Source organism: Poecilia reticulata, linkage group LG1 (genome assembly GCF_000633615.1).
Source record: "Poecilia reticulata strain Guanapo linkage group LG1, Guppy_female_1.0+MT, whole genome shotgun sequence".
NCBI lineage: Eukaryota > Metazoa > Chordata > Actinopteri > Cyprinodontiformes > Poeciliidae > Poecilia > Poecilia reticulata.
The window spans coordinates 21,758,325-21,767,400 of NC_024331.1; the positions used below are offsets into that span (position 1 = coordinate 21,758,325).

A 9,076-nucleotide genomic window follows, 5' to 3' on the forward strand; every position below is an offset into this window, starting at 1 on the left:
GGCAAATTCTTGACTTGCCAGAATTTTACAGGAAGTCCAACACAACTGACTTACTGAAACACTGTCTGCATGAATATTCTTTTAATATTGATTTTATGCAGAAGTGTGTACCAAGATGTGGTGGATTTCTTTGTGGGATGGTGTGAAAATATTCCCATAATCTTGAGCGAAAAGGGTGATCAGTGTAGATTTCATGTGAAACGGGAATATGCAAAATGCTGTTTGTGTTGTGGTTGAAAAAGTTGAGGGGGTGAAGAGTAAATATCGCAGCGTTCACCTAAACCACAGACCAGACTGGAGACTCAAACAACTGTCAGCAAAAACAAACAGAGAAGAATATACTTCTTAAGGAAGCTCAAGTCATGTTTGCACCAAGATGCAAAGTATCAGAGCCAATATGAAATGAGTGTGCAATGATAAACACATCATAAAATAAGAGAATAATTGATAACCCTGAAGAAGACTGTCACACAACAACAAAGTTTCTTCAGTCAGAGGCTTATTTACATTTGCTGTATTACAGGCAGGTACAGATGAATCTTCCTGTCAACAGCCAACAGCATCTATAATATCTAAATACGCTTTTGAAGATTTATTACAATGTTTATGTTTCTCTTTGGATCAAATTGTCTCTTTAAAGTGAATTTATTTTAGTTTTAATCAATCAATAAACAAATTCTATAGACTAGTTACTAAACTGTGAGTCAGAACTTTAACCAACTCTCAGCTTTGCATCATAGTCAAACTTTGATGGACAGCAGAAGATTCTAGTTGTGTTCTTAGGTCATTTTAATATTTCTTTTACTTCTAAATAACATTTCCCAAAATCAGTTTGAGAACAATTTCCTTTTAGCACTTTTGTACATGTTGCTTATTTTCCATTTTAAATCTTTTACTCTTGATTGAAGACTTGATTCCTTAAATTCTAATCCAGAACTGATTTTGTATAATTATTTGCACTCTACGGCATCTGAACTACGGATGAATACGAAGTCAGGGGAAACCATCAATCTGAATAGTGACTGCATATTTGAACCAGAGTAAATGTGATGTATATTTTCAGGAACTGTTCCCATGATTAGAGGAGTAAAAATGCACCAAAAGGAGCCCAGAAGCTTACAGTGCTGTAGTATCATCATCTGGACTTTCCCAAAAGGTTCCAAGGCATAGACAGTATTCTGAGTTTGAATAAATAAACAATCCCCAAGAACAACTAGTTAAAATACCAGTAAAAACATGTAAAAAAAAAAAAGGATTTAATTGAAAGGCTTAACTGTTTGCTGATTACCTGGTTATTATTTCCCTACTGTACTGCCTTAGCTGGTAAAAGTTAAACAGGTAGAGTGTGATGTTGAAACCTAGAAATATGTTGTGATGATTGCCACAACTAAGGAGGAGGATGAGATAAGAAAAAATAAGACAAAAAATGGAATTGTTTTGAGTTGAAGTTGAGATCAAGTATTAAACATGATGAGCAAAGGAACATACAGAGGTCATATCATCACGAAGGATCTGTGTGAAGTTAGAGTCCTGCAGCAACAGTTGTAAATACACGTGAGTTTGCAAGCATGTAAAAGTGAATTCAGAATATTTAGAAGCAGTTCTTTAAGGCATACACATGGAACAACTAAAAAATCCAAAAATTATAAACTTCTGGTGATTCTTTAGGAAGTTTTATACGATTGAACTGTAATGACACAGAGTTATACAATGTACTATTTAGTCTTGTGGAAACCCAGTTTGTGTTGTAAAAGCTGTTCTTTTTTATTTTTTTTATATGTTTTTGTTTTTTATTTTATCACATTTGTTTTGTTTTGTTTTGCTGTTGTTGTTTCAGACCATTGTTTCTGATACAATATGAAATATTTTCAGTATGTGATGCAAAAGTAATGTACAAGTAATTAGATAAAATGGATTTTAAATCTGTAAATAGTGTATCTCATTTGGTAAGACATCATTTTGGACTTGAGAGTATCTACTCAGTTGTACATACTTACAAACTGAGAATGTAAGTTTGTATTGAAACTGACAAATGAAAACTTCCCTCGCTCTGAGGCATCACACTAAAATCCTGAGGTGTGGTTGGTTTTATTTAGACTCTTTACCAAATCTCACCATGTTGCAACAATTCAAAAAGCCTAACTGTATTTTGAACAGCGTCATCTGTAAAACCACAGAATGAAATGTTCCATTCAACCAGCCAATCAACAGCTGCTTCTCCTTCAATGGAAAGATCTATGTCATCTTATCGACCTGTAAAAACCTGCAAGACTTTCTTCAAGCTCCACCATGGATGGACTGCAGACGATTTTGTTTTTTTGCTTAGGTAACTTTTTAACATTTGAGTAGCATTTACTTTCCAAAAATATAAACAATCTTGATGTCATACTATGCTGATCACAACATTATCATTTCTTTTTCTTTCAGGGCTAGTATTCTGCAGTCATGATAGCATTTCTGAATCAGTGCAGGAGGTGACCTTCAGACCTGGAGAAAACATCACTCTGTACTGTGACTGCAAATTATCAACTGGAGTATTTGTGGTCTGGTTCTTCAGGAACTGCTCCCTTAAAGACCAGTCTCATTATGTTTTAAAAGCCATGGATCAGTTAAAACCTGGAACAAAATTCCCACGTTTGAAATTTTTAAAAAATGAATCTTCAGAATCTTATGACCTACTGGTTGTAAATGCCACTAATTCAGATGTGGGCGTCTATTACTGTGGAACCGAAGAGATAAAAGTGGAGACAGACAATGAGAAGAACATCTTCCGTAAAGACATTTTTACGTATGGGAATATCTCTACAAATCTCATACTTGGTAAGCAGTTTTGAATTTTCTATGTATTGTGTTGCGACTGTGTTTCCTAAGAAAAGCTACATTTGAAAAACAAGTGATAAAAAAGATTAAATGCTTTCTTGAGCACACAAATGGGTAGAGAGGAGAAAAATCACAATGTTCCAAATGTAATGTTGTATTATGTACTGACTTTGGCACACAATTTGTAATTTTAGGGTATATTAAGTTTAGAAAGGAGAAAAGGGCCCAAACTGAGAAAAATAATAAAATACTGTTAACAGATATAAATAACTTTTAAGTTTGGTGAATTTCCTTCAAGCTACAATGAAAAAATAACAAACTTTTCATGGAATTTGCTGAATTGTTCTAGATCAAGAATAGATATCGATGCTAGAAAAAAAGACGGAAACTATTCTCCAGACATTATTAAGTTAATTCTCACAACTTTTTATTGTATTGTGCTTTTTCAATATATTAACTAAATCACAAATGTTAGATTGACTATCTTCTAGCAAAATATGAGTTCTGAATATAAATATTCTGTACATTTAATTTAAAAAGAACTTTGTGTTTGATCAAGACACATGTGAGCCCGGTTCTGACTTTAAGAAGACAGCGGAGGACTGCGATGCCTGCTGGAAGCTGCTCTTCTCTCTGTGCCCGACTATTTTTCTTCTCTCTGTTGTTTTCTCCTCACTTTTAATTCACTTGCTTTGTCACATGACAGGTATTACACTAATCCACTCTTTTACTCATTTAAAGTTAAGCCATTGTGATGAAATGTTACTAAGTGGATATTTTCCTTCGTTAAGGTAAAGGTAAAGAAGATCAATCTGAACAAAAAAAATACATGGAAGAGATGCAGGTAACAATTCAGACTTTTTTTGCCAGTTGATAAAGCACAGCTATTCTTTGTGGCACAATTATTTGCCCATGTGTTGCAGTTAAATCTTTTAATGAAAACCAGCAAGTCTGTTATCCTTTTTTTTTTCATTGTCCTTCCACCATATAAAGGTTGCCATAATATTATGTTTTAATAATTCTGAATTTCAATCTTAGGATGAAAACATTTGCTATGCTGCCTTGGATTTCCATCAGCCATCACAGAGACCAAAGAAAACAAAATGAAAGCCAAGTGTACCTCCAATGAAGATTCCCATTCTCCTGGGATGTAATCCGACAAGGATCAATGTTCTCATCCTTCTCATGTATCATCCTTCAAAGCTAGACTTTGACAAAAGTTTTTCATCCTTTTCATAAATATTTTATATATATTTTAACATATGGTTGAGGAAAAAATTAGGTTGCTCCATTAAATACTTATTTTTTTTATTACGTTCACATGTCTAATGTCTTTTTTTTTATTGTTTCTGTGAAAGAAAATTATTTAATTGCACTTCAACATTAAAGCACACTATGTTTTACGATAGCAAAAAAAAAAAAAAAAAGTTTTCTAGCTGTCAAACAAGTTGGGGAACCCTCTCTAGCTGTAGTTACACATTTTACCTGAAATAACTTCAGTTTGAAACTTCCCGGAACAATCTAACAGTCTAAAAAGAAGTTTTCCCCAATTCTCATTCACAGCTTTGATGTTTGAAAAGGTCCTTGCATCTACAGCCATGTGAGGTTTCAGTTCAACTCACAGTATCGCATCAAGATCAACATCACAAGCTCAACTCATGTCAGGACCTTTCAAGGTTAAATTTTCCACTAGCCTGAGATGATTTTACTCATATTTTTTGGGTCATTGTAATGTCATAGGGTTTGGTTCTGTTTCAGCTTAAAAAAAATAAAAATACAGGTACTCTTTCATTTTCTTCCAGCCACATGAAATTCATGATTAGTTAAAGCATTCCCAAATCATGACACGTCTTGCTCCATACTCTTAGTGTGTGTGTGTTTTTCTGTTTTTCTGTTGCATTTAGTTTATGTCATATGTGTCCTATATACACTTTGTACTAACATGTAGAAAACATGGTCTGTCTTTTATGCTCGAGAATTTCTAAAGAAGGCAACGTTTGAGCGTTTCTCTATCCACAGTAGCAAGAGCCTGATGTGGATTATTTGTTGACAGCTTACAGTTTCCGGAGACTTCTTTCAGTATCATGCAGTCTGTACTCAGAGTGAACTTGTTTGGATAGCCATAAAACATAGCGTTTTATCATATGTTATGTTACATTTTCTGATATGCAATCATAAAACGTAATAGTTTGTTTTTACTGTTAAAGTTTTTAATTGTCCTGTCCTATGGTTGAGAGTGTTTTCTAGTATCAAAAAGGGACGAACAGAAAGGTCTTCCTTGCTTGAATTCTTGATTTCCTCCTAAAGTTAAGACAAATATTTAAAATCCAAATTACATGGGAAAACTTGATCAAGTTAAATCTTTAATCAGCTAAGTATAATCTGAATATTAATGTTCAACCCCACAAAGAATTTTTCTTTGGTTAATTGGAATTTATGTTTGTTTATGTACTGTTTCTTTGCCTAATAATTTAAATGTACCTAATTGATTACTAATAAGTTAACATTGTTTTAGGGAGTAAATGCAATATAATTCAATGATCCATGTGATTCTCGATAAATTAAAAACATGTGTGAACTGATTCTGACAGTGAGCTCTAGCAGTGCTTCTGATTTGCAGGTGATATTTAGTACCCTGCAGAGTACATGAAGCATGAACTTTGGGCAGTCTTTTTAAGCTGCAAAGCATCCTGTTTCACTTTGCATTTCATGCATTGCTTCTTGCTCGGTACTGCCAACCAGATTCTATCTAGTTCTCTTCAGACCCTCTGCCTCCTCACCACCCTCCCTTGGGTTCTGAGGTCAGAGATCATCTACTCACTTCCTGACATGAGGTAGTCATGCGCAGGAGGGTAGAGGTGAGTTCATCACTCCATGACACGCTGAGCGGCATGGCCATATAATGATGACATCACAGCCCAGACACCAAACTCAAGCAAATGTTACTGTTTGAGAACCTCCCTAGTTTTGTAAGTGGCAATGGTTGTTGTGTCCCAGAGTAACTTTTATGTCAATCTGCCTGGAGTTGCTAAATCTCATTAAAAATACTAAAAATCAAAATATGAAAAAGATATTTTTTTCACAAGGTCCAACATCAAACATTGTTTGCATCTTTTCATTCAGCCAGAAGCATTGGATTTAGTGAATAGTTGGGTAGAATTCCCACAAATTATGAAACTCAGCAGCATTACTTTGACATATTTTTACTCAAGTAAAAAGTATTAATCTAAGATATTACTAAAGAAAGAGTTAAAGTGTTCTGTAGAAAGACTATTTAAGTGCTACATAGCACTTAAATAGTGCTATGCACTATCTGATTTAATAGTTAGAACAATGTCTCTAAAATGGCAAAGAAAAAAGAAAAGTATAGTTATTTGAACATTCTGGCATTGAAATAAAGGACACATAATTGACATAATTACAAAATGTTAAAATTAAGCAAAAGGCACACATCCTTCTTTCACTATAAAACACATTAAACTAATGTTTATATTAGGTAGTGTATGCATATTAGAACTGGCATAATAACTTTCAGTGGTACAATATATGGTGTTTATTGTATATGCCCTCTCTGAATGGCAAAACAGGTTCAGAAAATAAAAATACACATTAGAATAAAATTTGCTTTTAATAGAAAATACACTGAAAATGCACTATATTAAAATATATCAGTTCTTCATTCAGTGAAGAACTAATAGTGGCTAAAATATGCAGAAATTTTACTCAATTTAGAGAAGCAATCCTTTTTATTGAGGATGTGAGGACATATGATGCTCTGACAGAGCTTGTGGTTTGTGGCTCTATAAACAATTTGATCTAGTGCCTAACGTGACCCAAATATGCAGTTTAACTGCACAGCAGCCAATCAGATAGCCTTTCTGGATGACAGTGTGTATTTCATGTATGTTTTAAAAACAAAAAAATCTCATGTAATGTGTGATGAGGCATAAAGATGTTATGAATGCCAATACTTGATGATGAATGCCAGCTGGTGCACATAACACATGCTCTAAAGTTGGAAGTTGCCTCTACAGCCACCGCATAGTTGCAAAACGTGATGCAATGAAAATTTTGCCATTTGCTTGTCACATGACCATGAGCGCTCTGGTTTCCTTTAATCTTGCATCTCCCACCCCTCTCTTTCCATAAACAAGGGCACTTTAGATTTTATCTTCAGCTCACCCATTACTGCCCACACAGTGAAATTTCAGAGATGTCACAAGATAACAAGGAGCCAACTTCAAAGTTAACCTTTACAGCCTGGCACCACTGAGCTGCAGTCTTCTGCACACAAGATCATTTACCGCTCAGGTTCAACTCAGAAACTTTTATATTGTGAAAAAGTTCAAGATTTTTTTTTTATTAATTAAAAAAAAAAGAAAATGTATGTATTATGTAGATTCATAACACGTAGACCTATATATTTAAAGCATTTATTTTGGGCAATTTTGATTATTATGGTTGAGAGATGATAAAAGCCCAAAATATATTTTCTCTGAAAATGTGAATATTTCGAAATAATCCATTAAAAATGCATGTTAATTTCTATGCCTCTTTTTGCACGAGTTACTGCAACAGCTCAGTGTGGTGATTAGCCTCTGACATTGCTAAAATGTTGAACGAGGGGTATTATGTTTAATAAACGCTTTAGCTTTATATCATGTTGAAATATTATTCCCTCATCAAAAACTTTCATACATGTGTGAGAAATCCTTGAATCTCTAGTGGCGCAGTGGTTTCCACAAAGCTCCTCCTTGGAGCTGCTGACCTCAGCTCAACTTCTGCCTCACAGAGGTTGAGGTATGTGTATGTGAATAACTACATATAGTGCACCTTTTGGATTTTTAACTGTGAATTATTTGCCTGAAACCATTACTCTTTGCTGGTCCATCACATAAAGTCTCAATAAACGTAATTGGAGCAATGCGGAAAAATATAAAAAAAGGCCAAAGGGTATGAATACTTCATCAAGGAACTGTATATTACAGAGTTAAACATTTAACAAGAGTTGGCAAACTAAACATTTACTATAATATGAATCTGTCTTTCTAAAATTTTTTGCCAGACACTGCATGGACAGAACAAATTCAGTTCAGAAACAAAACATGAGCTTGAAGTGTTGGCCATTTTAAATTGCTTTGTCACTTTAACTGAAAAGAAACAAGGACCAAATTCAATCAGTTCACCAAGTAGTCAAACCACACCTGCAAGAAATGTGCCTGGAGAGAAGAACAAAGAGTTTGATGGGTTATGAAATTTTTTCCAGACCATTGCAACACAACACAAGCTGACACGGAAGCGAGCATGTCGTAACTTATGTGATCAGGCTCACAGGAAACCCACATAGAGAAACATAAACTGATTAATGTTGCAGGTTAGAGGACACTGAAGGCGGAGGGCCTGTATGGTTTGCCATGCTAAAGCCACAAAATTCTCAGTACCCCGGCTCATGAAGGGTGTTCTCGGTCGACAGTGGAAAAAGCGGTCCACAGATGAAACACTGGTAACGGAGTGATGGGTTACCAAAGCTCAGTGAGGCACGAGTCAAAAACAGGCCCATGCGGTCAAAGCCAACAAAATTTACTTGATTTTTTTTTATTCTTTTTCTACTTAGAACTCAGAAATTCTGACTTTGCAGCACAAATGGAACATTATTCCCTCTATGTAATGATCCTACAATGTTTGAGAATGTAATATTTGACTGAGCTGCCACATTGCAATCTGACAGTTTTTTAAACATACAAAACCTTTCACTGACATTTCAAGGTATGGTGAAATACACACACGGCGAGTAAAACACCTGGATATATAGCAGAAGTAGTAATTTGAATCAGAACTGAGACTATTGACTATTTACCTGATTTAAATTTATTTGCATTATTTTTCTAATTGTTATGCATCTATTTGCATATTTTGTTATACTAAAAATGAAGTATTTAAAATATATAATTCCACTTCATGGTTTTAATCCAAGTAATAAATGTGTTTGAATGCATTTCAAACAGCTGCTAAATTTACGTCAAACATCCTCGAATTTGAAACTGTGAACATCATAAATTTAACAACTCCTTCAGTCTGATATGTACAGCAAGTGAACTTGAAACTGTATCCACATTTTCTTTGAATTATTCAGAATCTTTTTTTACAAGAGTACATAAAAAAGCACACTTAAAATAGAATAAACTGTCTAGCTTTTCATAACTTTGATCACCCTTAAGTCTCTCAGAACGGTAAATAAATGACACAGCAAAAGCAA

General features: G+C 34.4%; 1 long non-coding RNA gene across 1 annotated transcript; it reads left to right on the top strand.

The window, feature by feature from the left end:
- The first annotated feature begins 2,291 nt into the window (after window positions 1-2,291).
- LOC108166245 (uncharacterized) lies at window positions 2,292-4,140 on the top strand. Its single transcript, XR_001776547.1, has 5 exons — window positions 2,292-2,326; window positions 2,428-2,820; window positions 3,380-3,526; window positions 3,612-3,664; window positions 3,859-4,140. It is a non-coding gene; the product is annotated as an uncharacterized LOC108166245 (long non-coding RNA).
- Window positions 4,141-9,076: the final 4,936 nt, after the last annotated feature.